Source organism: Carica papaya, chromosome 5, assembly GCF_054855325.1.
Source record: "Carica papaya isolate Zhongbai chromosome 5, ASM5485532v1, whole genome shotgun sequence".
Classification (NCBI taxonomy): Eukaryota; Viridiplantae; Streptophyta; class Magnoliopsida; order Brassicales; family Caricaceae; genus Carica; species Carica papaya.
This window is the reverse complement of record NC_142313.1, coordinates 27,736,708-27,764,100: the sequence shown is the minus strand read 5'-3', so window position 1 is coordinate 27,764,100 and position 27,393 is coordinate 27,736,708. Positions and strand designations below refer to the sequence as shown.

The 27,393-nt window shown below is 46.4% G+C and overlaps 9 non-coding genes and 34 pseudogenes across 9 annotated transcripts; all 43 read left to right on the top strand.

Moving 5' to 3' along the window:
- Positions 1 to 387: 387 nt before the first annotated feature.
- Positions 388 to 506, top strand: LOC148257641 (5S ribosomal RNA; annotated as a pseudogene).
- Positions 507 to 1,065: 559 nt separating this feature from the next.
- On the top strand, positions 1,066 to 1,184 carry LOC148257640 (5S ribosomal RNA; annotated as a pseudogene).
- A 561-nt stretch (positions 1,185 to 1,745) lies between these two features.
- On the top strand, positions 1,746 to 1,864 carry LOC148257639 (5S ribosomal RNA; annotated as a pseudogene).
- A 556-nt stretch (positions 1,865 to 2,420) lies between these two features.
- LOC148257638 (5S ribosomal RNA) lies at positions 2,421 to 2,539 on the top strand (annotated as a pseudogene).
- A 559-nt stretch (positions 2,540 to 3,098) lies between these two features.
- Positions 3,099 to 3,217, top strand: LOC148257637 (5S ribosomal RNA; annotated as a pseudogene).
- A 205-nt stretch (positions 3,218 to 3,422) lies between these two features.
- On the top strand, positions 3,423 to 3,541 carry LOC148257636 (5S ribosomal RNA). The gene has a single exon (XR_015819600.1). It is a non-coding gene; the product is annotated as a 5S ribosomal RNA (ribosomal RNA).
- Positions 3,542 to 4,424: 883 nt separating this feature from the next.
- LOC148257635 (5S ribosomal RNA) lies at positions 4,425 to 4,543 on the top strand (annotated as a pseudogene).
- Positions 4,544 to 4,751: 208 nt separating this feature from the next.
- LOC148257634 (5S ribosomal RNA) lies at positions 4,752 to 4,870 on the top strand (annotated as a pseudogene).
- Positions 4,871 to 5,432: 562 nt separating this feature from the next.
- On the top strand, positions 5,433 to 5,551 carry LOC148257633 (5S ribosomal RNA; annotated as a pseudogene).
- Positions 5,552 to 6,107: 556 nt separating this feature from the next.
- LOC148257632 (5S ribosomal RNA) lies at positions 6,108 to 6,226 on the top strand. Its single transcript, XR_015820909.1, has one exon. It is a non-coding gene; the product is annotated as a 5S ribosomal RNA (ribosomal RNA).
- Positions 6,227 to 7,038: 812 nt separating this feature from the next.
- Positions 7,039 to 7,157, top strand: LOC148257631 (5S ribosomal RNA; annotated as a pseudogene).
- A 209-nt stretch (positions 7,158 to 7,366) lies between these two features.
- LOC148257630 (5S ribosomal RNA) lies at positions 7,367 to 7,485 on the top strand (annotated as a pseudogene).
- A 1,160-nt stretch (positions 7,486 to 8,645) lies between these two features.
- On the top strand, positions 8,646 to 8,764 carry LOC148257629 (5S ribosomal RNA; annotated as a pseudogene).
- A 206-nt stretch (positions 8,765 to 8,970) lies between these two features.
- On the top strand, positions 8,971 to 9,089 carry LOC148257628 (5S ribosomal RNA; annotated as a pseudogene).
- Positions 9,090 to 10,249: 1,160 nt separating this feature from the next.
- On the top strand, positions 10,250 to 10,368 carry LOC148257627 (5S ribosomal RNA; annotated as a pseudogene).
- Positions 10,369 to 10,574: 206 nt separating this feature from the next.
- LOC148257626 (5S ribosomal RNA) lies at positions 10,575 to 10,693 on the top strand. The gene has a single exon (XR_015820033.1). It is a non-coding gene; the product is annotated as a 5S ribosomal RNA (ribosomal RNA).
- Positions 10,694 to 11,255: 562 nt separating this feature from the next.
- LOC148257625 (5S ribosomal RNA) lies at positions 11,256 to 11,374 on the top strand (annotated as a pseudogene).
- Positions 11,375 to 11,933: 559 nt separating this feature from the next.
- On the top strand, positions 11,934 to 12,052 carry LOC148257624 (5S ribosomal RNA; annotated as a pseudogene).
- Positions 12,053 to 12,608: 556 nt separating this feature from the next.
- On the top strand, positions 12,609 to 12,727 carry LOC148257623 (5S ribosomal RNA). Its single transcript, XR_015821119.1, has one exon. It is a non-coding gene; the product is annotated as a 5S ribosomal RNA (ribosomal RNA).
- Positions 12,728 to 13,288: 561 nt separating this feature from the next.
- Positions 13,289 to 13,407, top strand: LOC148257622 (5S ribosomal RNA; annotated as a pseudogene).
- A 559-nt stretch (positions 13,408 to 13,966) lies between these two features.
- Positions 13,967 to 14,085, top strand: LOC148257621 (5S ribosomal RNA; annotated as a pseudogene).
- A 209-nt stretch (positions 14,086 to 14,294) lies between these two features.
- On the top strand, positions 14,295 to 14,413 carry LOC148257620 (5S ribosomal RNA; annotated as a pseudogene).
- A 562-nt stretch (positions 14,414 to 14,975) lies between these two features.
- On the top strand, positions 14,976 to 15,094 carry LOC148257619 (5S ribosomal RNA; annotated as a pseudogene).
- A 562-nt stretch (positions 15,095 to 15,656) lies between these two features.
- On the top strand, positions 15,657 to 15,775 carry LOC148257618 (5S ribosomal RNA; annotated as a pseudogene).
- Positions 15,776 to 16,300: 525 nt separating this feature from the next.
- Positions 16,301 to 16,419, top strand: LOC148257617 (5S ribosomal RNA; annotated as a pseudogene).
- A 559-nt stretch (positions 16,420 to 16,978) lies between these two features.
- Positions 16,979 to 17,097, top strand: LOC148257616 (5S ribosomal RNA; annotated as a pseudogene).
- Positions 17,098 to 17,659: 562 nt separating this feature from the next.
- Positions 17,660 to 17,778, top strand: LOC148257615 (5S ribosomal RNA). Its single transcript, XR_015820473.1, has one exon. It is a non-coding gene; the product is annotated as a 5S ribosomal RNA (ribosomal RNA).
- A 559-nt stretch (positions 17,779 to 18,337) lies between these two features.
- On the top strand, positions 18,338 to 18,456 carry LOC148257614 (5S ribosomal RNA; annotated as a pseudogene).
- Positions 18,457 to 18,661: 205 nt separating this feature from the next.
- LOC148257613 (5S ribosomal RNA) lies at positions 18,662 to 18,780 on the top strand. The gene has a single exon (XR_015820250.1). It is a non-coding gene; the product is annotated as a 5S ribosomal RNA (ribosomal RNA).
- A 205-nt stretch (positions 18,781 to 18,985) lies between these two features.
- Positions 18,986 to 19,104, top strand: LOC148257612 (5S ribosomal RNA; annotated as a pseudogene).
- Positions 19,105 to 19,662: 558 nt separating this feature from the next.
- Positions 19,663 to 19,781, top strand: LOC148257611 (5S ribosomal RNA). Its single transcript, XR_015819808.1, has one exon. It is a non-coding gene; the product is annotated as a 5S ribosomal RNA (ribosomal RNA).
- Positions 19,782 to 19,986: 205 nt separating this feature from the next.
- Positions 19,987 to 20,105, top strand: LOC148257610 (5S ribosomal RNA). Its single transcript, XR_015821121.1, has one exon. It is a non-coding gene; the product is annotated as a 5S ribosomal RNA (ribosomal RNA).
- A 562-nt stretch (positions 20,106 to 20,667) lies between these two features.
- Positions 20,668 to 20,785, top strand: LOC148257609 (5S ribosomal RNA; annotated as a pseudogene).
- Positions 20,786 to 20,988: 203 nt separating this feature from the next.
- Positions 20,989 to 21,107, top strand: LOC148257608 (5S ribosomal RNA; annotated as a pseudogene).
- Positions 21,108 to 21,316: 209 nt separating this feature from the next.
- On the top strand, positions 21,317 to 21,435 carry LOC148257607 (5S ribosomal RNA; annotated as a pseudogene).
- A 614-nt stretch (positions 21,436 to 22,049) lies between these two features.
- On the top strand, positions 22,050 to 22,168 carry LOC148257606 (5S ribosomal RNA; annotated as a pseudogene).
- Positions 22,169 to 23,055: 887 nt separating this feature from the next.
- LOC148257605 (5S ribosomal RNA) lies at positions 23,056 to 23,174 on the top strand (annotated as a pseudogene).
- Positions 23,175 to 23,380: 206 nt separating this feature from the next.
- On the top strand, positions 23,381 to 23,498 carry LOC148257604 (5S ribosomal RNA; annotated as a pseudogene).
- A 563-nt stretch (positions 23,499 to 24,061) lies between these two features.
- LOC148257603 (5S ribosomal RNA) lies at positions 24,062 to 24,180 on the top strand (annotated as a pseudogene).
- A 204-nt stretch (positions 24,181 to 24,384) lies between these two features.
- LOC148257602 (5S ribosomal RNA) lies at positions 24,385 to 24,503 on the top strand (annotated as a pseudogene).
- A 557-nt stretch (positions 24,504 to 25,060) lies between these two features.
- On the top strand, positions 25,061 to 25,179 carry LOC148257601 (5S ribosomal RNA). The gene has a single exon (XR_015820770.1). It is a non-coding gene; the product is annotated as a 5S ribosomal RNA (ribosomal RNA).
- Positions 25,180 to 25,741: 562 nt separating this feature from the next.
- Positions 25,742 to 25,860, top strand: LOC148257600 (5S ribosomal RNA; annotated as a pseudogene).
- An 882-nt stretch (positions 25,861 to 26,742) lies between these two features.
- On the top strand, positions 26,743 to 26,861 carry LOC148257599 (5S ribosomal RNA; annotated as a pseudogene).
- Positions 26,862 to 27,393: the final 532 nt, after the last annotated feature.

The window sequence follows — 27,393 nt, the reverse complement described above, 5'->3', positions numbered from 1 at the left end:
AAAGTGTATGTATTTGCAGTGCAGAATGAAACATGAGCAATCATACCAGCACCAATGCAACGGATTCTATCAGAACTCCGCAAGTTAAGGGTGCTTGGGCGAGAGTAGCACTAGGATGGGTGACCTCCTGCGAAGTCCTTATATTTCACCCATTTTCTTAGGAAGTCCTCGTGTTGCACCCATTTTTTTGCAGATGATTCTTTCGACGATACGCGCGACTTGAATTATGGTCCTCAGGTTTATTCGCAAATGTGAGTCACGGCACCGTAGCATTTTAATTGATATTAGAACGAGCACGGGAGGTGCAGTGCGCACGCACAAGGAAACAAATGGCGGGAGAGGGAAGAAAGGAGAATGAGTTTATGTATTTACAGCGCGAAATTAAACAGGTGCGATCATAACAGCACTAATGCACCGGATCCCATCAGAACTCTGCCGTTAACTATGCTTGGGAGAGAGTAGTACTCGGATGGGTAACCTCCTGGGAAGTCCTCGTGTCGCACCAATTTATTTTCAGACGGATCGTTCGACGTTACGCGCGACTGGAACTAGGGTCCGCTGGTTTATACTCAAATGTGAGTCAAGAAGCAGGGGCATTTTAATCGATATTAGAACGAGAATGAGAGGTGCAGTGTGAACGCACAAGGAAACAATTGATGGGAGGGGGAGGGATGGAGAAGGAGAGTATGTATTTTCAGCACGAAATGAAACAAGTGCGATCATACCAGCACTAATGCAACGGATTCTATCAGAACTCCGTAGGTAAGGGTGCTTGGGCGAGAGTAGTACTAGCATGGGTTACCTCCTGTGAAGTCCTTATATTTCATCCATTTTCTTGTGAAGTCCTCGTGTCGCACCAATTTTTTTTCAGACGGGTCGTTCGACGTTACGCGCGTCTGGAACTAGGGTCCGCTGGTTTATACACAAATGTGAGTCAAGAAGCAGGGGCATTTTAATTGATATCAAAACGAGAATGAGAGGTGAAGTGTGAATTCACAAGGAAACAAATGACGGGAGGGGGAAGAAAGGAGAAGGAGTGTATGTATTTGCAGCGCGAAACTAAACAGGTGCGATCATACCAGCACTAAAGCCCCGGATCCCATCAGAACTCCGCAGTTAAGTGTGCTTGGGCAAGATAAGTACTCGGATGGTCGACCTCCTGGGAAATCCTCGTGTCACACCAATTTTTTTTCAGACGGGTCGTTCGACGTTACGCGCGTCTGGAACTAGGGTCCGCTGGTTTATACGCAAATGTGAGTCAAGAAGCAGGGGTATTTTAATCAATATTAGAACGAGAAGGAGAGATGCAGAGTGCACGCACAAGGAAACAAATGATGGGAGGGGGGATGGAGGGAGAAAAAGTGTATGTATTTGCAGTGCAGAATGAAACATGAGCAATCATACCAGCACTAATGCAACGGATTCTATCAGAACTCCGCAAGTTAAGGGTGCTTGGGCGAGAGTAGCACTAGGATGGGTGACCTCCTGCGAAGTCCTTATATTTCACCCATTTTCTTAGGAAGTCCTCGTGTTGCACCCATTTTTTTGCAGATGATTCTTTCGACGATACGCGCGACTTGAATTATGGTCCTCAGGTTTATTCGCAAATGTGAGTCACGGCACCGTAGCATTTTAATTGATATTAGAACGAGCACGGGAGGTGCAGTGCGCACGCACAAGGAAACAAATGGCGGGAGAGGGAAGAAAGGAGAATGAGTTTATGTATTTACAGCGCGAAATTAAACAGGTGCGATCATAACAGCACTAATGCACCGGATCCCATTAGAACTCTGCCGTTAACTATGCTTGGGAGAGAGTAGTACTCGGATGGGTGACCTCCTGGGAAGTCCTCGTGTCGCACCAATTTATTTTCAGACGAATCGTTCGACGTTACGCGCGACTGGAACTAGGGTCCGCTGGTTTATACTCAAATGTGAGTCAAGAAGCAGGGGCATTTTAATCGATATTAGAACGAGAATGAGAGGTGAAGTGTGAACTCACAAGGAAACAAATGACGGGAGGGGGAAGAAAGGAGGAGTGTATGTATTTGCAGCGCGAAATTAAAGAGGTGCGATCATACTAGCACTAATGCAACGGATTCTATCAGAACTCCGTAGGTTAGGGTGCTTGGGCGAGAGTAGTACTAGCACGGGTTACCTCCTGCGAAGTCCTTATATTTCACCCATTTTCTTGTGAAGTCCTCGTTTTGCACCCATTTTTTTGCAGATGATTCTTTTGACGTTACTCGCGACTTGAATTATGGTCCTCAGGTTTATTCACAAATGTGAGTCACGGCGCTGTAGCATTTTACTTGATATTAGAACGAGCACTAGAGGTGCAGTGCGCACGCACAATTAAACAAATGACGGGAGGGGGAACAAAGGAGAAGGAGTTTATGTATTTACAGCGCAAAATTAAACGGGTGTGATCATACCAGCACTAATGCACAGGATCCCATCAAAACTCCGCAGTTAAGTGTGCTTGGGTGAGAGTAGTACTCGGATGGGTGACCTCCTGGGAAGTCCTCGTGCCGCACCAATTTTTTTTCAGACGGGTCGTTTAACGTTACGCGCGACTGGAACTAGGGTCCGCTGGTTTATACGCAAATGTGAGCCAAGAAGCAGGGGCATTTTAATCGATATTAGAACGAGAAGGAGAGGTGCAGTGTGAACGCACAAGGAAACAATTGATGGGAGGGGGAGGGAAGGAGAAGGAGAGTATGTATTTTCAGCACGAAATGAAACAAGTGCGATCATACCAGCACTAATGCAACGGATTCTATCAGAACTCCGTAGGTAAGGGTGCTTGGGCGAGAGTAGTACTAGCATGGGTTACCTCCTGTGAAGTCCTTATATTTCATCCATTTTCTTGTGAAGTCCTCGTGTCGCACCAATTTTTTTTCAGACGGGTCGTTCGACGTTACGCGCGTCTGGAACTAGGGTCCGCTGGTTTATACACAAATGTGAGTCAAGAAGCAGGGGCATTTTAATCGATATTAAAACGAGAATGAGAGGTGAAGTGTGAATTCACAAGGAAACAAATGACGGGAGGGGGAAGAAAGGAGAAGGAGTGTATGTATTTGCAGCGCGAAACTAAACAGGTGCGATCATACCAGCACTAAAGCCCCGGATCCCATCAGAACTCCGCAGTTAAGTGTGCTTGGGTGAGATAAGTACTCGGATGGTCGACCTCCTGGGAAATCCTCGTGTCGCACCAATTTTTTTTCAGACGAGTCGTTCGACGTTACGCGCGTCTGGAACTAGGGTCCGTTGGTTTATACACAAATGTGAGTCAAGAAGCAGGGGCATTTTAATCGATATTAGAACGAGAATGAGAGGTGAAGTGTGAACGCACAAGGAAACAAATGACGGGAGGGGGAAGAAAGGAGTAGGAGTGTATGTATTTGCAGCGCGAAATTAAATAGGTGCGATCATACCAGCACTAAAGCTCCGGATCCCATCAGAACTCTGCAGTTAAGTGTGCTTGGGCGAGAGTAGTACTCGGATGGGTGTCCACCTGGGAAGCCCTCGTGTTGCACCTATTTTTTTTTCGGATGGGTTGTTCGACGTTACGCGCGAATGAAATTATAAACAGCTGGTTCATTTGCAAAGGTGAGTCACGGTGCCTGGGCATATTACTTGTTATTAGAACGAGAAAGAGAGATGCAGAGTACACACACAAGGAAACAAATGACGGGAGGGGGGATGGAAGGAGACAGAGTGTATGTATTTGCAGTGTAGAATGATACATGAGGGATCATACCAGCACTAATGCAATGGATTCTATCAGAACTCCGCAGTTAAGGGTGTTTGGGCGAGAAAAGTACTCGGATGGGTGACCTCCTGCGAAGTCCTTATATTTCACCCATTTTCTTGGTAGGTCCTCGTGTTGCACCCATCTTTTTGCAGATGATTCTTTCGACGTTACGCGCGACTTGATTTAGGGTCCGCAGGTTTATTCGCAAATGTGAGTCACGGCGTCGTGGTATTTTACTTGATATTAGAACGAGAACGAGAGGTGCGGTGCGCACACAAAAGGAAACAAATGACAGGAGGAGGAAGAAAAGAGATGGAGTGTATGTATTTGAAGCGCAAAATTAAACAATTGGCATCATACCAGCACTAATGTACTCTATCCCATCAGAACTCTGCAGTTAAGTGTGCTTGGGCGAGAGTAGTACTCGGATGCGTGACCTCTTGGGAAGTCCTCATATCGCAACAATTTTTTTTCAGATGTGTCGTTCGACGTTACGCGCGACTGGAACTATGGTCCGCTGGTTTATACGCAAATGTTAGTCAAGAATCAGGGGCATTTTAATCGATATTAGAACGAGAAGGAGAGGTGCAGTGTGAACGCACAAGGAAACAAATGATGGCAGGGGGGAGGGAAGAAGGAGTGTATGTATTTTCAGCACGAAATTAAACAGGTGCGGTCACACCAGCACAAATGCACCGGATCCCATCAAAACTCCGCAGTTAAGTGTGCTTTTGCGAAAGTAGTACAATGATGGGTTACCTCCTGGGAAGTTCTCGTGTTGCACCCATTTTTTTTTTTCAGATGTGCCCTTCGACGTTACGCGCGACTTTAATTATGGTCCGCAGATTTATTCGCAAATGTGAGTCACGGCACCGTGGCATTTTACTTGATATTTGAACGAGAACGAGAGGTGCAGTGCGCACGCACAAGGAAACAAATGACGGGAGGGGGAAGAAAGGAGAAGGAGTTTATGTATTTGCAGCGCAAAATTAAACAGGTGCGATCATACCAGCACTAATGCACCGGATCCCATCAGAACTCCGCAGTTAAGTGTGCTTGGGCGAGAGTAGTACTCGGATGGGTGACCTCTTAGGAAGTCCTCGTGTCGTACTAATTTTTTTTTCAGACGGGTCGTTCGACGTTACGCGCGACTGCAACTAGGGTCCACTGGTTTATACGCAAATGTTCGTCAAGAAGCACGGGCATTTTAATCGATATTAGAACGAGAAAGAGGGATGCAGAGTGCACGCACAAGGAAACAAATGACGGGAGGGGGGATGGAGGGAGAAAAAATGTACGTATTTGCAGCGCTGAATGAAACATGAGCAATCATACCAGCACCAATGCAACAGATTCTATCAGAACTCCGCAAGTTAAGGGTGCATGGGCGAGAGTAGCACTAGGATGGGTGACTTCCTGTGAAGTCCTAATATTTCACCCATTTTCTTAGGAAGTCCTCGTGTTGCACCCATTTTTTTGCAGATGATTCTTTCGACGATACGCGCGACTTGAATTATAATCCTCAGGTTTATTCGCAAATGTGAGTCACGGCACCGTAGCATTTTACTTGATATTAGAACGAGCACAGTTGGTGCAGTGCGCACGCATAAGGAAACAAATGACGGGAGGGGGAAGAAAGGAGAAAGAGTTTATGTATTTGCAGCGCGAAATTAAACGGGTGCGATCATACCAGCACAAATGCATCGAATCCCATCAGAACTCCGCAGTTAAGTGTGCTTGGCAGCGAGTAGTACTCGGATGGGTGATCTCCTGGGAAGTCCTCGTGTCGAACCAATTTTTTTTCAGACGGGTCGTTCAACGTTAAGCGCGACTGGAACTTGGGTCCGCTTGTTTATACGCAAATGTGAGTCAAGAAGCAGGGGCATTTTTAATCGATATTAGAACGAGAATGAGAGATGCAGTGTGAACGCACAAGGAAACAATTGATGGGAGGGGGAGGGAATGAGGAGTTTATGTATTTTCAGCACGAAATGAAACAGGTGCAATCATACCAGCACTAATGCAACGGATTCTATCAGAACTCCGTAGGTAAGGGTGCTTGGGCGAGAGTGGTACTAGCATGGGTTACCTCCTGCGAAGTCCTTATATTTCACGCATTTTCTTGTGAAATCCTCGTGTCGCACCAATTTTTTTCAGACAGATCGTTCGACGTTACGCGTGTCTGGAATTAGGGTCCGCTGGTTTATACGCAAATGTGAGTCAAGAAGCAGGGGCATTTTAATCGATATTAGAACGAGAATAAGAGGTGAAGTGTGAACGCACAAGGAAACAAATGATGGGAGGGGGAAGAAAGGAGAAGGAGTGTATGTATTTGCAGCGCAAAATTAAACAGGTGCGATCATACCAGCACTAAAGCTCCGGATCCCATCAGAACTCCGCAGTTAAGTGTGTTTGGGCGAGAGTAGTACTCGGATGGGTGACCACCTGGGAAGCCCTCGTGTTGCACCTATATATTTTCGGATGGGTTGTTCGACCTTACGCGCGAATGGAATTATAAACCGCTGGTTCATTTGCAAAGGTGAGTCACGGTGCCGGGGCATATTACTTGATATTAGAACGAGAAAGAGAGATGCAGAGTGCACGCACAAGGAAACAAATGACGGGAGGGGGGATGGAAGGAGACAGAGTGTATGTATTTGCAGTGCAGAATGATACATGAGGGATCATACCAGCACTAATGCAACGGATTCTATCAGAACTCCGCAGTTAAGGGTGCTTGGGCGAGAAAAGTACTCGGATGGGTGACCTCCTGCGAAGTCCTTATATTTCACCCATTTTCTTGGGAGGTCCTCGTGTTGCACCCATCTTTTTGCAGATGATTCTTTAGACGTTACGCGCGAATTGATTTATGGTCCGCATGTTTATTCGCAAATGTGAGTCACGGCGCCGTGGCATTTTACTTGATATTAGAACGAGCACGGGAGGTGCAGTGCGCACGCAATAGGAAACAAATGACGGGAGGAGGAAGAAAAGAGAAGGAGTGTATGTATTTGAAGCGCAAAATTAAACAAGTGGCATCATTCCAGCACTAATGCACTCGATCCCATCAGAACTCTGCAGTTAAGTGTGCTTGGGCGAGAGTAGTACTCGGATGCGTGACCTCTTGGGAAGTCCTCGTATCGCAAATGTGAGTCAAGAATCAAGAGCATTTTAATCGATATTAGAACGAGAAGGAGAGGTGCAGTGTGAACGCACAAGGAAACAAATGATGGGAGGGGAGAGGGAAGAAGGAGTGTATGTATTTTCAGCACGAAATTAAACAGGTGCGGTCACACCAGCACAAATGCACCGGATCCCATCAGAACTCCGCAGTTAAGTGTGCTTTGGGGAAAGTAATACAATGATGGGTTATCTCATGGGAAGTTCTCGTGTTGCACCCATTTTCTTTTTTTCAGATGTGTCGTTCGACGTTACGCGCGACTTTAGTTATGGTCCGCAGATTGATTCGTAAATGTGAGTCACGGCACCGTGACATTTTACTTGATATTTGAACGAGAACGAGAGGTGCAGTGCGCACGCACAAGGAAACAAATGACGGGAGGGGGAAGAAAGGAGAAGGAGTTTATGTATTTGCTGCGCGAAATTAAACAGGTGCGATCATACCATCACTAATGCACCGGATCCCATCAGAACTCCGCAGTTAAGTGTGCTTGGGCGAGAGTAGTACTCAGATTGGAGACCTCTTGGGAAGTCCTCGTGTCGCACTAATTATTTTTTCAGACGGGTCGTTCGACGTTACGCGCGACTAGAACTAGGATCCGCTGGTTTATACGCAAATGTGAGTCAAAAAGTAGGGGCATTTTAATTGATATTAGAACGAGAAGGAGAGGTGCAGCGTGAACGCACAAGGAAACAATTTATGGGAGGGGGAGGGAAGGAGAAAGAGTGTATGTATTTTCAGCACGAAATGAAACAGGTGCGATCATACCAGCATTAATGCAACGGATTCTATCAGAACTCCGTAGGTAAGGGTGCTTGAGCGAGAGTAGTACTAGCATGGGTTACCTCCTGCGAAGTCCTTATATTTCACCAATTTATTTGTGAAGTCCTCGTGTCGCACCAATTTTTTTTCAGACGGGTTGTTCGATGTTACGCGCGTCTGGAACTTGGGTCCGCTAGTTTATACGCAAATGTGAGTCAAGAAGCAGGGGCATTTTAATCGATATTAGAACGAGAATGAGAGGTGAAGTGGGAACGCACAAGGAAACAAATGACGGGAGGGGGAAGATAGGAGAAGGAGTGTATGTATTTGCAGCGCGAAACTAAACTAGTGCGATCATACCAGCACTAAAGCCCCGGATCCCTTCAGAACTCCGCAGTTAAGGTCGTTCGACGTTACGCGCGACTAGAACTAGGGTCCGCTGGTTTATACGCAAATGTGAGTCAAGAAGAAGGGGCATTTTAATCGATATTAGAACGAGAATGAGAGGTGCAGTGTGAACGCACAAGGAAACAATTGATGGGAGGGGGAGGGAAGGAGAAGGAGTGTATGTATTTTCAGCCCGAAATGAAACAGGTGCGATCATACCAGCACTAATGCAACGGATTCTATCAGAACTCCGTAGGTAAGGGTGCTTGGGCGAGAGTAGTACTAGCATGGGTTACCTCCTGCGAAGTCCTTATAGTTCACCCATTTTCTTGTGAAGTCCTCGTGTTGCTCCCATTTTTTTGCAGATGATTCTTTCGATGTTACGCGCGACATGAATTATGGTCTTCAGGTTTATTCGCAAATGTGAGTCACGACGCCGTGGCATTTTATTTGATATTAGAACGAGAACGGGAGGTGCAGTGCGTACGCACAAGGAAACAAATGACGGGAGGGGGAAGAAAGGTGAATGAGTGTATGTATTTGCAGCGCGAAATTAAACAGGTGCGATCATACCAGCACAAATGCACCGGATCCCATCATAACTCCGCAGTTAAGTGTGCTTTGGCGAAAGTAGTACAATGATGGGTCAACTCGTGAGAAGTTCTCGTGTTGCACCCATTTTTTTTTTAGATGTGCCGTTCGACGTTACGCGCGACTATAATTATGGTCCGCAGATTTATTCGCAAATGTGAGTCACGGTGTCGTGGTATTTTACTTTATATTTGAACAAGAACGAGAGGTGCAGTGTGCACGCGCAAGGAAACAAATGACGGGAGGGGGAAGAAAGGAGAAGGAGTTTATGTATTTGCTGCGCGAAATTAAACAGGTGCGATCATACCATCACTAATGCACCGGATCCCATCAGAACTCCGCAGTTAAGTGTGCTTGGGCGAGAGTAGTACTCAGATTGGAGACCTCTTGGGAAGTCCTCGTGTCGCACTAATTATTTTTTCAGACGGGTCGTTCGACGTTACGCGCGACTAGAACTAGGATCCGCTGGTTTATACGCAAATGTGAGTCAAAAAGTAGGGGCATTTTAATCGATATTAGAACGAGAAGGAGAGGTGCAGTGTGAACGCACAAGGAAACAATTTATGGGAGGGGGAGGGAAGGAGAAAGAGTGTATGTATTTTCAGCACGAAATGAAACAGGTGCGATCATACCAGCATTAATGCAACGGATTCTATCAGAACTCCGTAGGTAAGGGTGCTTGAGCGAGAGTAGTACTAGCATGGGTTACCTCCTGCGAAGTCCTTATATTTCACCAATTTATTTGTGAAGTCCTCGTGTCGCACCAATTTTTTTTCAGACGGGTTGTTCGACGTTACGCGCGTCTGGAACTTGGGTCCGCTAGTTTATACGCAAATGTGAGTCAAGAAACAGGGGCATTTTAATCGATATTAGAACGAGAATGAGAGGTGAAGTGTGAACGCACAAGGAAACAAATGACGGGAGGGGGAAGATAGGAGAAGGAGTGTATGTATTTGCAGCGCGAAACTAAACTAGTGCGATCATACCAGCACTAAAGCCCCGGATCCCTTCAGAACTCCGCAGTTAAGGTCGTTCGACGTTACGCGCGACTAGAACTAGGGTCCGCTGGTTTATACGCAAATGTGAGTCAAGAAGAAGGGGCATTTTAATCGATATTAGAACGAGAATGAGAGGTGCAGTGTGAACGCACAAGGAAACAATTGATGGGAGGGGGAGGGAAAGAGAAGGAGTGTATGTATTTTCAGCCCGAAATGAAACAGGTGCGATCATACCAGCACTAATGCAACGGATTCTATCAGAACTCCGTAGGTAAGGGTGCTTGGGCGAGAGTAGTACTAGCATGGGTTACCTCCTGCGAAGTCCTTATAGTTCACCCATTTTCTTGTGAAGTCCTCGTGTTGCTCCCATTTTTTTGCAGATGATTCTTTCGATGTTACGCGCGATATGAATTATGGTCTTCAGGTTTATTCGCAAATGTGAGTCACGGCGCCGTGGCATTTTACTTGATATTAGAACGAGAATGGGAAGTGCAGTGCGTACGCACAAGGAAACAAATGACGGGAGGGGGAAGAAAGGTGAATGAGTGTATGTATTTGCAGCGCGAAATTAAACAGGTGCGATCATACCAGCACAAATGCACCGGATCCCATCAGAACTCCGCAGTTAAGTGTGCTTTGGCGAAAGTAGTACAATGATGGGTCAACTCGTGAGAAGTTCTCGTGTTGCACCCATTTTTTTTTTAGATGTGCCGTTCGACGTTACGCGCGACTATAATTATGGTCCGCAGATTTATTCGCAAATGTGAGTCACGGTGTCGTGGTATTTTACTTTATATTTGAACAAGAACGAGAGGTGCAGTGTGCACGCGAAAGGAAACAAATGACGGGAGGGGGAAGAAAGGAGAAGGAGTTTATGTATTTGCAGCGCAAAATTAAACAGGTGCGATCATACTAGCACTAATGCACCGGATCCCATCAGAACTCCGCAGTTAAGTGTGCATGGGCGAGAGTAGTACTCGGATGGGTGACCTCTTGGGAAGTCCTCGTGTCGCACTAATTATTTTTTCAGACGGATCGTACGACGTTACGCGCGACTGGAACTAGGGTCCACTTGTTTATACGCAAATGTGAGTCAAGAAGCAGGGGAATTTTAATCGATATTAGAACGAGAAGGAGAGATGCAGAGTGCACGCACAAAGAAACAAATGACGGGACGGGGGGATGGAGGGAGAAAAAGTGTATGTTTTTGTAGCGTAGAATGAAACATGAGCAATCATACTAGCACCAATGCAACGGATTCTATCAGAACTCCGCAAGTTAAGGGTGCTTGGGCGAGAGTAGCACTAGGATGGGTGCCCTCCTACGAAGTCCTTATATTTCACCCATTTTCTTAGGAAGTCCTCGTGTTCCACCCATTTTTTTGCAGATGATTCTTTCGACGATACGCGCGACTTGAATTATGGTCCCAGGTTTATTCGCAAATGTGAGTCACGGCACCGTAACATTTTACTTTATATTAGAACGAGAACGGGAGGTGCAGTGCGCACGCACAAGGAAACAAATGACGGGAGGGGGAAGAAAGGGGAAAGAGTTTATGTATTTGCAGCGCAAAATTAAACAGGTGAGATCATACCAGCACTAATGCACCGGATCCCATCAGAACTCCGCAGTTAAGTTTGCTTTGACGAGAGTAGTACTCGGATTGGTGACCTCCTGGGAAGTCCTCGTGTCGCACCAATTTTTTTTCAGACGGGTCGTTCGACGTTACGCGCGACTGGAACTATGGTCTGCTGGTTTATACGCAAATGTGAGTCAAGAAGCAGGGGCATTTTAATCGATATTAGAACGAGAAGGAGAGGTGCAGTGTGAACGCACAAGGAAACAATTGATGGGAGGGGGAGGGAAGGAGAAGGAGTGTATGTATTTTCAGCAAGAAATGAAACAGGTGCGATCATACCAGCACTAATGCAACGGATTCTATCAGAACTCCGTAGGTAAGGGTGCTTAGGCGAGAGTAGTACTAACATGGGTTACCTCCTGCGAAGTCCTTATATTTCACCCATTTTCTTGTGAAGTCATCGTGTTGCACCCATTTTTTTGCTGATGAATCTTTCGACGTTACGCGCGACTTGAATTATGGTCCTCAGGTTTATTCGCAAATGTGAGTCACGGCGCCGTGGCATTTTACTTGATATTAGAACGAGAACGGGAGGTGCAGTGCGCACGCACAAGGAAACAAATGACGGGAGGGGGAAGAAAGGGGAATGAGTTTATGTGATTGTAGCGCAAAATTAAATGGGTGCGATCATACCAGCACTATTGCACCGGATCCCATCAGAACTCCGTAGTTAAGTGTGCTTGGGAGAGATTAGTACTCGGATGGGTGACCTCATGGGAAGTCCTCGTGTCGCACCAATTTTTTTTCAGACGGGTCGTTCGACGTTAGGCGCGTCTGGAACTAGGGTTCGCTGGTTTATACGCAAATGTGAGTCAAGAAGCAGGGACATTTTAATCGATATTAGAACGAGAAGGAGAGGTGCAGTGTGAACGCACAAGGAAACAATTGATGGGAGGGGGAGGGAATGAGAAGGAGTGTATGTATTTTCAGCGCGAAATGAAACAGGTGCGATCATACCAGCACTAATGCAATGGATTCTATCAGAACTCCGTAGGTAAGGGTGCTTGGGCGAGAGTAGTACTAGCATGGGTTACCTCCTGCGAAGTCCTTATATTTCACTCATTTTCTTGTGAAGTCCTCGTGTTGCACCCATTTTTTTACAGACGATTCTTTCGACGATACGCGCGACTTGAATTATGGTCCTCAGGTTTATTCATAAATGTGAGTCACGGCACCGTAACATTTTACTTGATATTAGAACGAGCACGGGAGGTGCAGTGCGCACGCACAAGGAAACAAATGACGGGAGGGGGAAGAAAGGAGGAGTTTATGTATTTGCAGTGCTAAATTATACGGGTGCGATCATACCAGCACTAATGCATCGGATCCCATCAGAACTCCGCAGTTAAGTGTGCTTGGGCGAGAGTAGTACTCGGATGGGTGACCTCCTGGGAAGTTCTCGTGTCGCACTAATTTTTTTTCAGACGGGTCGTTCGACGTTACGCGCGACTGGAACTAGGGTCCACTGGTTTATACGCAAATGTGAGTCAAGAAGCAGGGGCATTTTAATCGATATTAGAACGAGAAGGAGAGATGCAGAGTGCACGCACAAGGAAACAAATGACGGGAGGGGGGATGGAGGGAGAAAAAGTGTATGTATTTGCAGCGCAGAATGAAAGATGAGCCATCATACCAGCACCAATGCAACGGATTCTATCAGAACTCTGCAAGTTAAGGGTGCTTGGGCGAGAGTAGCACTAGCATTGGTGACCTCCTGCGAAGTCCTTATATTTCACCCATTTTCTTAGGAAGTCCTCGTGTTGCACCCATTTTTTTGCAGATGATTATTTCGACGATACGAGCGACTTTAATTATGGTCCTCAGGTTTATTCATAAATGTGAGTCACGGCACCGTAACATTTTACTTGATATTAGAACGAGCACGGGAGGTGCAGTGCGCACGCACAAGGAAACAAATGACGGGAGGGGGAAGAAAGGAGAAGGAGTTTATGTATTTGCAGTGCTAAATTATACGGGTGCGATCATACCAGCACTAATGCATCGGATCCCATCAGAACTCCGCAGTTAAGTGTGCTTGGGCGAGAGTAGTACTCGGATGGGTGACCTCCTGGGAAGTCCTCGTGTCTCACCAATTTTTTTTCAGACGGGTCGTTCAACGTTACGCGCGACTGGAACTAGGGTCCGTTGGTTTATACGCAAATGTGAGTCAAGAAGCAGGGGCATTTCAATCGATATTAGAACGAGAAGGAGAGGTGCAGTGTGAACGCACAAGGAAACAATTGATGGGAGGGGGAGGGAAAGAGAAGGAGTGTATGTATTTTCAGCACGAAATGAAACAGGTGCGATCATACCAGCACTAATGCAACGGATTCTATAAGAACTCCGTAGGTAAGGGTGCTTAGGCGAGAGTAGTACTAGCATGGGTTACCTCCTGCGAAGTCCTTATATTTCACCCGTTTTCTTGTGAAGTCCTCGTGTCGCACCAATTTTTTTTTAGACGGGTCGTTCGACGTTACGCGCGTCTGGAACTAGGGTCTGCTGGTTTATACGCAAATGTGAGTCAAGAAGCAGGGGCATTTTAATCGATATTAGAACGAGAATGAGAGGTGAAGTGTGAACGCACAAGGAAACAAATGACGGGAGGGGGAAGAAAGGAGAAGGAGTGTATGTATTTGCAACGCGAAATTAAACAGGTGCGATCATACCAGCACTAAAGCTCCGAATCCCATTAAAAATCCGCAGTTAAGTGTGCTTGGGCGAGGGTAGTACTCGGATGGTTGACCACCTGGGAATCCCTCGTGTTGCACCCATTTTCTTTTTTACAGATGTGCCGTTCGACATTACGCGCGACTTTAATTATGGTCCGCAGATTTATTCGCAAATGTGAGTCACGGCGTCGTGGCAGTTTACTTGATATTTGAACGAGAACGAGAGGTGCAGTGCGCACGCACAAGGAAACAAATGACGGGAGGGGGAAGAAATGAGAAGGAGTTTATGTATTTGCAGCGCGAAATTAAACAGTTGCGATAATACCAGCACTAATGCATCGGATCCCATCAGAACTCCGCAGTTAAGTGTTCTTTGGCGAGAGTAGTACTCGGATGGGTGACCTCCTGGGAATTCCTCGTGTCGCACTAATTTTTTTTTCAGATGGGTCGTTCGACGTTACGCGCGACTGGAACTAGGGTCCACTGGTTTATACGCAAATGTGAGTCAAGAAGCAGGGGCATTTTAATCGATATTAGAACGAGAAGGAGAGATGCAGAGTGCACGCACAAGGAAACAAATGACGGGAGGGGGGATGGAGGGAGAAAAAGTGTATGTATTTGCAGCGCATAATGAAAGATGAGCCATCATACCTGCACCAATGCAACGGATTCTATCAGAACTCTGCAAGTTAAGGGTGCTTGGGCGAGAGTAGCACTAGCATTGGTGACCTCCTGCGTAGTCCTTATATCTCACCCATTTTCTTAGGAAGTCCTCGTGTTGCACCCATTTTTTTGCAGATGATTCTTTCGACGATACGCGTGACTTGAATTATGGTCCTCAGGTTTATTCATAAATGTGAGTCACGGCACCGTAACATTTTACTTGATATTAGAACGAGCACGGGAGGTGCAGTGCGCACGCACAAGGAAACAAATGACGGGAGGGGGAAGAAAGGAGAAGGAGTTTATGTATTTGCAGCGCTAAATTATACGGTTGCGATCATACCAACACTAATGCATCGGATCCCATCAGAACTCCGCAGTTAAGTGTGCTTGGGCGAGAGTAGTACTCGGATGGGTGACCTCTTGGGAAGTCCTCGTGTCGCACTAATTTTTTTTTCAGACGGGTCGTTCGACGTTACGCGCGACTGGAACTAGGGTCCGCTGGTTTATACGCAAATGTGAGTCAAGAAGCAGGGGCATTTTAATCGATATTAGAACGAGAAGGAGAGATGCAGAGTGCACGCACAAGAAAACAAATGACGGGAGGGGGGATGGAGGGAGAAAAAGTGTATGTATTTGCAGCGCAGAATGAAAGATGAGTCATCATACCAGCACCAATGCAACGGATTCTATCAGAACTCTGCAAGTTAAGGGTGCTTGGGCGAGAGTAGCACTAGGATGGGTGACCTCCTGCGAAGTCCTTATGTTTCACCCATTTTCTTAGGAAGTCCTCGTGTTGCACCCATTTTTTTGCAGATGATTCTTTCGACGATACGCGCGACTTGAATTATGGTCCTCAGGTTTATTCATAAATGTGAGTCACTGCACCGTAACATTTTACTTGATATTAGAACGAGCACGGGAGGTGCAGTGCGCACGCACAAGGAAACAAATGACGGGAGGGGGAAGAAAGGAGAAGGAGTTTATGTATTTGCAGCGCTATATTATACGGTTGCGATCATACCAGCACTAATGCATCGGATCCCATCAGAACTCCGAAGTGAAGTGTGCTTGGGCGAGAGTAGTACTCAGATGGGTGACCTCCTGGGAAGTCCTCGTGTCGCACTAATTTTTTTTTCAGACGGGTCGTTCGACGTTACGCGCGACTGGAACTAGGGTCCACTGGTTTATACGCAAATGTGAGTCAAGAAGCAGGGGCATTTTAATCGATATTAGAACGAGAAGGAGAGATGCAGAGTGCACGCACAAGGAAACAAATGACGGGAGGGGGGATGGAGGGAGAAAAAGTGTATGTATTTGCAGCGCAGAATGAAAGATGAGCCATCATACCAGCACCAATGCAACGGATTCTATCAGAACTCTGCAAGTTAAGGGTGCTTGGGCGAGAGTAGCACTAGCATTGGTGACCTCCTGCGAAGTCCTTATATTTCACCCATTTTCTTAGGAAGTCCTCGTGTTGCACCCATTTTTTTGCAGATGATTATTTCGACGATACGCGCGACTTGAATTATGGTCCTCAGGTTTATTCATAAATGTGAGTCACTGCACCGTAACATTTTACTTGATATTAGAACGAGCACGGGAGGGGGAAGAAAGGAGAAGGAGTTTATGTATTTGCAGCGCTAAATTATACGGGTGCGATCATACCAGCACTAATGCATCGGATCCTATCAGAACTCCGCAGTTAAGTGTGCTTGGGCGAGAGTAGTACTCGGATGGGTGACCTCCTGGGAAGTCCTCGTGTCTCACCAATTTTTTTTCAGACGGGTCGTTCGACGTTACGCGTGACTGGAACTAGGGTCCGTTGGTTTATACGCAAATGTGAGTCAAGAAGCAGGGGCATTTTAATCGATATTAGAACGAGAAGGAGAGGTGCAGTGTGAACGCACAAGGAAACAATTGATGGGAGGGGGAGGGAAAGAGAATGAGTGTATGTATTTTCAGCACGAAATGAAACAGGTGCGATCATACCAGCACTAATGCAACGGATTCTATCAGAACTCTGTAGGTAAGGGTGCTTGGGCGAGAGTAGTACTAGCATGGGTTACCTCCTGCGAAGTCCTTATATTTCACCCATTTTTTTGTGAAGTCCTCGTGTCGCACCAATTTTTTTTTAGACGGGTCGTTCGACGTTACGCGCGTATGGAACTAGGGTCCGCTGGTTTATACGCAAATGTGAGTCAAGAAGCAGGGGCATTTTAATCGATATTAGAACGAGAATGAGAGGTGAAGTGTTAACGCACAAGGAAACAAATGACGGGAGGGGGAAGAAAGGAGAAGGAGTTTATGTATTTGCAGCGCAAAATTAAACAGTTGCGATAATACCAGCACTAATGCACCGGATCCCATCAGAACTCCGCAGTTAAGTGTTTTTTGGCGAGAGTAGTACTCGGATGTTTGACCTCCTGGGAAGTCCTCGTGTCGCACTAATTTTTTTTTCAAACGGGTCGTTCGACGTTACGCACGACTGGAACTAGGGTCCACTGGTTTATACGCAAATGTGAGTCAAGAAGCAGGGGCATTTTAATCGATATTAGAACGAGAAGGAGAGATGCAGAGTGCACGCACAAGGAAACAAATGACGGGAGGGGGGATGGAAGGAGAAAAAGTGTATGTATTTGCAGCGCAGAATGAAACATGAGCCATCATACCAGCACCAGTGCAACGGATTCTATCAGAATTCCGCAAGTTAAGGGTGCTTGGGCGAGAGTAGCACTAGGATGGGTGACCTCCTGCGAAGTCCTTATATTTCACCCATTTTCTTAGGAAGTCCTCGTGTTGCACCCATTTTTTTGCAGATGATTCTTTCGACGATACGCACGACTTGAATTATGGTCCTCAGGTTTATTCACAAATGTGAGTCACGGCACCATAGCATTTTACTTGATATTAGATCGAGCACGGGAGGTGCAGTGCGCACGCACAAGGAAACAAATGATGGGAGGGGGAAGAAAGGAGAAGGAGTTTATGTATTTGCAGCGCTGAATTATACAGGTGCGATCATACCAGCACTAATGCACCGGATCCCATCAGAACTCCACAGCTAAGTGTGCTTGGGCGAGAGTAGTACCCGGATGGGTGACCTCCTGGGAAGTCCTTGTGTCGCACCAATTTTTTTTCAGACGGATCGTTCGACGTTACGCGTGACTGGAACTAGGGTACGCTGGTTTATACGCAAATGTGAGTCAAGAAGCAAGGGCATTTAAATCCATATTAGAACGAGAAGGAGAGGTGCAGTGTGAACGCACAAGGAAACAATTGATGGGAGGGGGAGGGAAGGAGAAGGAGTGTATGTATTTTAAGCACGAAATGAAACAGGTGCGATCATACCAGCACTAATGCAACGGATTCTATCAGAACTCCGTAGGTAAGGGTGCTTGGGCGAGAGTAGTACTAGCGTGGGTTACCTCCTACGAAATCCTTATATTTCACCCATTTTCTTGTAAAGTCCTCGTGTTGCACCCATTTTTTTGCAGATGATTCTTTTAACGTTACGCGCGACTTGAATTATGGTCCTCAGGTTTATTCGCAAATGTGAGTCATGACGCTGTAACATTTTACTTGATATTAGAACGAGAACGGGAGGTGTAGTGCGCAAGCACAAGGAAACAAATGACGGGAGGGGGAAGAAAGGGGAAAGAGTTTATGTATTTGCAGCATGAAATTAAACAGGTGCGATCATACCAGCACTAATGCACCGGATCCCATCAGAACTCCGAAGTGAAGTGTGCTTTGGCGAGATTAGTACTCGGATGGGTGACTTCCTGGGAAGTCCTCGTGTCGCACCCATTTTTTTTCAGACGGGTCGTTCGACGTTATGCGTGTCTGGAACTAGGGTCCGCTGATTTATACGCAAATGTGAGTCAAGAAGCAGGGGCATTTTAATCGATATTAAAACAAGAATGAGAGGTGAAGTGTGAACGCACAAGGAAACAAATGACGGGAGGGGGAAGAAAGGAGAAGGAGTTTATATATTTGCAGCGTTGAATTAAACGGGTGCGATCATACCAGCACTAATGCACTGGATCCCATCAGAACTCCGCAGTTAATTGTGCTTGGGCGTGAGTAGTACTCGGATGGGTGACCTCCTGGGAAGTCCTCGTGTCGCACCAATTTTTTTTCAGACGGGTTGTTCGACGTTACGCGCGACTGGAACTAGGGTCCGTTGGTTTATATGCAAATGTGAGTCAAGAAGCAGAGGCATTTAAATCGATATTAGAACGAGAAGGAGAGGTGCAGTGTGAACGCACAAGGAAACAAATGACGGGAGGTGGAAGAAAGGAGAAGGAGTTTATGTATTTGCAGTGCGAAATTAATCAGGTGCGATCATACCAGCACTAATGTAACAGGTCCCATCATGACTCCGCAGTTAAGTGTGCTTGGGCGAGAGTAGTACTCGGATGGGTGGCCACTTGTGAAGTCCTCGTGTTGCACCCATTTTTTTGCAGATGATTCTTTCGACGATACGCGCGACTTTAATTATGGTCCTCAAGTTTATTCACAAATGTGAGTCACGGCACCGTAGCATTTTACTTGATATTAGAACGAGCACGGGAGGTGCAGCGCGCACGCACAAGGAAACAAATGACGGGAGGGGAAGAAAGGAGAATGAGTTTATGTATTTGCGGCGCAAAATTAAAGAGGTGCGATCATACCAGCACTAATGCACCGGATCCCATCAGAACTACGCAGTGAAGTGTGATTGGGCGAGATTAGCACTCGGATGGGTGACCTCCTACGAAGTCCTTATATTTGACCTATTTTCTTGTGAAGTCCTCGTGTTGCACCCATTTTTTTGCAGATGATTCTTTCGACGTTACACGCGACTTGTATTATGGTCCTCAGGTTTATTCGCAAATGTGAGTCACGGCGCTGTAGCATTTTACTTGATATTAGAACGAGAACGGGAGGTGCAGTGCGCACGCACAAGGAAACAAATGACGGGAGGGGGAAGAAAGGGGAATGAGTTTATGTATTTGCAGCGCAAAATTAAACAGATGCGATCATACCAGCACTAATGCACCGGATCCCATCAGAACTCCGCAGTGAAGTGTGCTTGGGCGAGATTAGTACTTGGATGGGTGACCTCCTGGGAAGTCCTCGTGTCGCACCAATTTTTTTTCAGACGGGTCGTTCGACGTTACGCGCATCTTGAACTAGGGTCCGCTGGTTTATACGCAAATGTGAGTCAAGAAGCAGGGGCATTTTAATCTATATTGGAACGAGAATGAGAGGTGAAGTGTGAACGCACAAGGAAACAAATGACGGGAGGGGGAAGAATGGAGAAGGAGTGTATGTATTTGCAGCGCGAAATTAAACAGGTGCGATCATACCAGCACTAAAGCTCCGGATCCCATCAGAACCCCGTAGTTAAGTGTGCTTGGGCGAGGGTAGTACTCGGATGGGTGACCACTTGGGAAGCCCTCGTGTTGCACCTATTTTTTTTCGGATGGGTTGTTCGACGTTACGCGCGAATGGAATTATAAACCGCTGGTTCATTTGCAAAGGTGAGTCACGGTGCCGAGGCATATTACTTGATATTAGAACGATAAAGAGAGATGAAGAGTGCACACACAAAGAAACAAATGACGGGAAGAGGGATGGAAGGAGAAAGAGTGTATGTATTTGCAGTGTAGAATGAAACATGAGGGATCATACCAGCACTAATGCAACGGATTCTATCAGAACTCCACAGTTAAAGGTGCTTGGGCGAGAGTAGTACTTCGGATGGGTGACAACTTGGGAAGTCCTCGTGCTGCACCCATTTTCTTGAGAGGTCCTCGTGTTGCACCCATCTTTTTGCAGATGATTCTTTCGACGTTACGCGCGACTTGATTTATGGTCCGCAGGTTTATTCGCAAATTTGAGTCACGGCGCCGTGGCATTTTACTTGATATTATAACGAGTACGAGAGGTGCAGTGCGCACGCACAAGGGAACAAATGACGGGAGAAGGAAGAAAAGAGAAGGAGTGTATGTATTTGAAGCGCAAAATTAAACTAGTGGCATCATACCAGCACTAATGCACTGGATCCCATCAGAACTCTGCAGTTAAGTGTGCTTGGGCGAGAGTAGTACTCGGATGGGTGACCTCTTGGGAAGTCCTCGTATCGCAACAATTTTTGTTCAGATGGGTCGTTCGACGTTACGCGCGACTGGAACTATGGTCCGCTGGTTTATACGCAAATGTGAGTCAAGAATCAGGGGAATTTTAATCCATATTCGAACGAGAAGGAGAGGTGCAGTGTGAACGCACAAGGAAACAAATGATGACAGGGGGGAGGGAAGAAGGAGTGTATGTATTTTCAGCACGAAATTAAACAGGTGCGGTCACACCAGCACTAATGCACCAGATCCCATCAGAACTTCGTAGTTAAGTGTGCTTTGGCGAAAGTAGTACAATGATGGGTTACCTCTTGGGAAGTTCTCGTGTTGCACCCAGTTTCTTTTTTTCAGATGTGCCGTTCGACGTTACGCGCGATTTTAATTATGGTCCGCAGATTTATTCGCAAATGTGAGTCACGGCGCCGTGGCATTTTACTTGATATTTGAACGAGAACGAGAGGTGCAGTAAGCACGCACAAGGGAACAAATGACGGGAGGGGGAAGAAATGAGAAGGAGTGTATGTATTTGCAGCGCGAAATTAAACAGGTGCTATCATACCAGCACTAAAGCCCTGGATCCCATCAGAACTCCGCAGTTAAGTGTGCTTGGGTGAGAGTAGTACTCGGATCGGTGACCACCTAGGAAGCCCTCGTGTTGCACCTATTTTTTTTCGGATGTGTTGTTCGACGTTACGCGCGATTGGAAATGTAAACCGCTGGTTCATTTTCAAAGGTGAGTCACGGTGCCGGGGCATATTACTTGATATTAGAACGAAAAAGAGAGATGCAGAGTGCACGCAATGGATGAGTGCAGTGTGGACACAATGGACCATAATCATACCAGCACCAATGCAACGGATTCTATCAGAACTCCGCAAGTTAAGGGTGCTCGGGCGAGAGTAGCACTAGGATGGGTGACCTCATGCGAAGTCCTTATATTTCACCTATTTTCTTAGGAAGTCCTCGTGTTGCACCCATTTTTTTATAGATGATTCTTTCGACGTTACGCGCAACTTGAATTATGGTCCTCAGGTTTATTCGCAAATGTGAGTCACGGCACCGTAGCATTTTACTTGATATTAGAACGAGCACGGGAGGTGCAGTGCGCACGCACAAGGAAACAAATGACGGGAGGGGGAAGAAAGGAGAAGGAGTTTATGTATTTGCAGCGCTGAATTAAACGGGTGTGCTTGGGTGCAGTGTGAACGCACAAGGAAACAAATGATGGGAGGGGGGGAGGGAAGAAGGAGTGTATGTATTTTTAGCACGAAATTAAACAAGTGCGGTCACACCAGCACAAATGCACCGGATCCCATCAGAACTCCGCAGTTAAGTGTGCTTTGGCGAAAGTAGTACAATGATGGGTTACCTCCTGGGAAGTTCTCGTGTTGCACCCATTTTCTTTTTTTCAGATGTGCCGTTCGACGTTACGCGCGACTTTAAGTATGGTCCGCAGATTTATTCGCAAATGTGAGTCACGGCACCGTGGCATTTTACTTGATATTTGAGCGAGAACGAGAGGTGCAGTGCGCACACACAAGGAAACAAATGACGGGAGGGGGGATGGAAGGAGAAAGAGTGTATGTATTTGCAGTGCAGAATGAAACATGAGGGATCAAACCAGCACTAATGCAACGGATTCTATCAGAACTCCGCAGTTAAGGGTGCTTGGGCGAGAAAAGTACTCGGATGGGTGACCTCCTGCGAAGTCCTTATATTTCACCCATTTTCTTGGGAGGTCCTCGTGTTGCACCCATCTTTTTGCAGATGATTCTTTTGACGTTACGCGCGACTTGATTTATGGTCCGCATATTTATTCGCAAATGTGAGTCACGGCACCGTGGCATTTTACTTGATATTAGAACGAGTACGGGAGGTGCAGTGCGCATGCACAAGGAAACAAATGACGGGATGAGGAAGAAATGAGAATGTGTGTATGTATTTGAAGCCCAAAATTAAACAAGTGGCATCATACCAGCACTACTGTACTGGATCCCATCTGAACTCTGCAGTTAAGTGCGCTTGGACGAGAGTAGTACTCGGATGGGTAACCTCTTGGGAAGTCCTCGTATCGCAACAATTTTTTTTCAGATGGGTCGTTCGACGTTAGGCGCGACTTGAACTATGGTCCGCTGGTTTATACGCAAATATTAGTCAAGAATCAGGGGCATTTTAATCGATATTAGAACGAGAAGGAGAGGTGCAGTGTGAACGCACAAGGAAACAAATGATGGGAGGGGGGGAGGAAAGAAGGAGTGTATGTATTTTCAGCACGAAATTAAACAGGTGCGGTCACACCAGCACAAATGCACCGGATCCCATCAGAACTCCGCAGTTAAGTGTGCTTTGGCGAAAGTAGTACAATGATGGGTTACCTCCTGGGAAGTTCTCGTACTGCACCCATTTTCTTTTTTTCAGATGTGCCGTTTGACGTTACGCGCGACTTTAATTATGGTCCGCAGATTTATTCGCAAATGTGAGTCACGGCGCCGTGGTATTTTACTTTATATTTGAACGAGAACGAGAGGTGCAGTGCGCACGCACATGGAAACAAATGACGGGAGGGGGAAGAAAGGAGGAGTTTATGTATTTGCAGCGCAAAATTAAACAGGTGCGATCATACCAGCACTAATGCACCGGATCCCATCAGAACTCTGCAGTTAAGTGTGCTTGGGCGAGAGTAGTACTCGGATGGGTGACCTCCTAGAAGTCCTTGTGTCGCACTAATTTTTTTTTTCAGACGGGTCGTTTGACGCTACGCGCGACTGGAACTAGGGTCCCCTCGTTTATACGCAAATGTGAGTCAAGAAGCAGGAGCATTTTAATCGATATTAGAACGAGAAGGAGAGATGCAGAGTGCAAGCACAAGGAAACAAATGACGGGAGGGGGGATGGAGGGAGAAAAAGTGTATGTATTTGCAGCGCAGAATGAAACATGAGCAATCATACCAGCACCAATGCAACGGATTCTATCAGAACTCCGCAAGTTAAGGGTGCTTGGGCGAGTGTAGCACTAGGATGGGTGACCTCCTGCGAAGTCCTTATATTTCACCCATTTTCTTAGGAAGTTCTCGTGTTGCACCCATTTTTTTGCAGATGATTCTTTCGACGATACAAGCGACTTGAATTATGGTCCTCAGGTTTATTCGCAAATGTGACTCACGGCACTGTAGCATTTCACTTGATATTAGGACGAGCACGGGAGGTGCAGTGCGCACGCACAAGGAAACAAATGACGGGAGGGGGAAGAAAAGAGAAGGAGTTTATCTATTTGCAGCGCAAAATTAAACGGATGCGATCATACTAGCACTATTGCCCTGGATCCCATCAGAACTCCGCAGTAAAGTGTGCTTGGGCGAGAGTAGTACTTGGATGGGTGACCTCCTGGGAAGTCCTTGTGTTGCATCAATTTTTTTACAGACGGGTCGTTCGACATTACGCGCGACTGGAGCTATGGTCCGCTGGTTTATACGCAAATGAGGGTCAAGAATCAAGGGTATTTTAATCGATATTAGAACGAGAAGGAGAGGTGCAATGTGAACGCACATGGAAACAAATGATGGGAGGGGGGGAGGGAAGAAGGAGTGTATGTATTTTCAGCATGAAATTAAACAGGTGCGGTCATACCAGCACTAATGCATCAGATTCTATCAGAACTCCGTAGGTAAGGGTGCTTGGGCGAGAGTAGTACTAGCATGGGTGACCTCCTGGGAAGTCCTTGTATTGCACCAATTTTTTTACAGACGGGTCGTTCGACATTACGCGCGACTGGAACTATGGTCCGCTGGTTTATACGCAAATGAGGGTCAAGAATCAGGGATATTTTAATCGATATTAGAACGAAAAGGAGAGGTGCAATGTGAACGCACACGGAAACAAATGATGGGAGGGGGGGAGGGAAGAAGGAGTGTATGTATTTTCAGCATGAAATTAAACAGGTGCGGTCATACCAGCACTAATGCATCAGATTCTATCAGAACTCCGTAGGTAAGGGTGCTTGGGCGAGAGTAGTACTAGCATGGGTTACCTCATGCGAAGTCCTTATATTTCACCCATTTTCTTGTGAAGTCCTCGTGTTGCACCCATTTTTTTGCAGATGATTCTTTCGACGTTACGCGCGACTTGAATTATGGTCCTCAGGTTTATTCGCAAATGTGAGTCACGGTGCTGAAGCATTTTCTTGATATTAGAACGAGAACGGGAGGTGCAGTGCGCACGCACAAGGAAACAAATGACGGGAGGGGGAAGAAAGGAGAAGGAGTTTATGTATTTGCAGTGCGAAATTAAACGGGTGCGATCATACCAGCACTAATGCACCGGATCCCATCAGAACTCTGCAATTAAGTGTGCTTGGGCGAGAGTAGTACTCGGATGGGTGACCTCCTGGGAAGTCCTCGTGTCGCACCAATTTTTTTTCAGACGGGTCTTTCGACGTTACGTGCGTCTGGATCTAGGGTCCGCTAGTTTATACGCAAATGTGAGTCAAGAAGCAGGGGCATTTTAATTAATATTAGAACGAGAAAGAGAGATGGAGGGTGCACGCACAAGGAAACAAATGACGGGAGGGGGGATGGAGGGAGAAAAAGTGTATGTGTTTGCACCGCAGAATGAAACATGAGCAATCATACCAGCACCAATGCAACAGATTCTATCAGAACTCCGCAAGTTAAGGGTGCTTGGGCGAGAGTAGCACTAGGATCGGTGACCTCTTGAGAAGTCCTTATATTTCACCCATTTTCTTAGGAAGTTCTCGTGTTGCACCCATTTTTTTTGCAGATGATTCTTTCGACGATACGCGCGACTTAAATTATGGTCCTCAGGTTTATTCGCAAATGTGAGTCACGGAACCGTAGCATTTTACTTTATATTAGAACGAGCACGGGAGGTGCAGTGCGCACGCACAAGGAAACAAATGACAGGAGGGGGAAGAAAGGAGAAGGAGTTTATGTATTTGCAACGCGAAATTAAACGGGTGCGATCATACCAGCACTAATGCACCGGATCCCGTCAGAACTCCGCAGTTAAGTGTGCTTTGGCGAGAGTAGTACTCGGATTGGTGACCTCTTGGGAAGTCCTCGTGTCGCACCAATTTTTTTTCAGATGGGTCGTTCGACGTTACGCGAGACTGGAACTAGGGTCCGCTGGTTTATACGCAAATGTGAGTCAAGAAGTAGGGGCATTTTAATCGATATTAGAACGAGAAGGAGAGGTGCAGTGTGAACGCACAAGGAAATAATTGATGGGAGGGGGAAGGAAGGAGAAGGAGTGTATGTATTTTCAGCAAGAAATGAAACAGGTGCGATCATACCAGCACTAATGCAACGGATTCTATCAAAACTCCGTAGGTAAGGGTGCTTGGGCGAGAGTAGTACTAGCATGGGTTACCTCTTGCGAAGTCCTTATATTTCACCCATTTTCTTGTTAAGTCCTCGTGTTGCACCCATTTTTTTGCAAATGATTCTTTCGACATTACGCGCGACTTGAATTATGGTCCTCAGATTTATTCGCAAATGTGAGTCACGGCGCCGTGACATTTTACTTGATATTAGAACGAGAACGGGAGGTGCAGTGCGCACGCACAAGGAAACAAATGACGGGAGGGGGAAGAAAGGGGAATGAGTTTATGTATTTGTAGCGCAAAATTAAACGGGTGTGATCATACCAATTATATTGCACCTGATCCCATCAGAACTCCGCAGTTAAGTGTGCTTAGGCGAGATTAGTAATCGGATGGTGACCTCCTGGGAAGTCCTCGTGTCGCACCAATTTTTTTTCAGACGGGTCGTTCGACGTTACGCACGTCTGGAACTAGGGTCCGCTAGTTTATACGCAAATGTGAGTCAATAAGCAGGGGCATTTTAATCGATATTAGAACGAGAATGAGAGGTGAAGTGTTAACGCACAAGAAAACAAATGACGGGAGGGGGAAGAAAGGAGAAGGAGTGTATGTATTTGCAGCGCAAAATTAAACAGGTGCGATCATACTAGCACTAAAGCCCCGGATCCCATCAGAACTCCGCAGTTAAGTGTGCTTGGGCGAGAGTAGTACTCGGATGGGTTACCTCATGCGAAGTCCTCGTGTCGCACCAATTTTTTTTCAGACGGCTCGTTCGACATTACGCGGGACTTGAACTAGGGTCCGCGGGATTATACGCAAATGTGAGTCAAGAAGCAGGGGCATTTTAATCGATATTAGAACGAGAAGGAGAGGTGCAGTGTGAACGCACAAGGAAACAATTGATGGGAGGGGGAGGGAAGGAGAAGGAGTGTATGTATTTTCAGCACGAAATGAAACAGGTACGATCATACCAGCACTAATGCAACGGATTCTATCAGAACTCCGTAGGTAAAGGTGCTTGGGGGAGTGTAGTACTAGCATGGGTTACCTCCTGCGAAGTCCTTATATTTCACCCATATTCTTGTGAAGTCCTCGTGTTGCACCCATTTTTTTGCAGATGATTCTTTCGACGTTACGCGCGACTTGAATTATGGTCCTCAGGTTTATTCGCAAATGTGAGTCACGGCGCTGTAGAATTTTACTTGATATTAGAACGAGAACGGGAGGTGCAGTGCGCACGCACAAGGAAACAAATGACGGGAGGGGGAAGAAAGGGGAATGAGT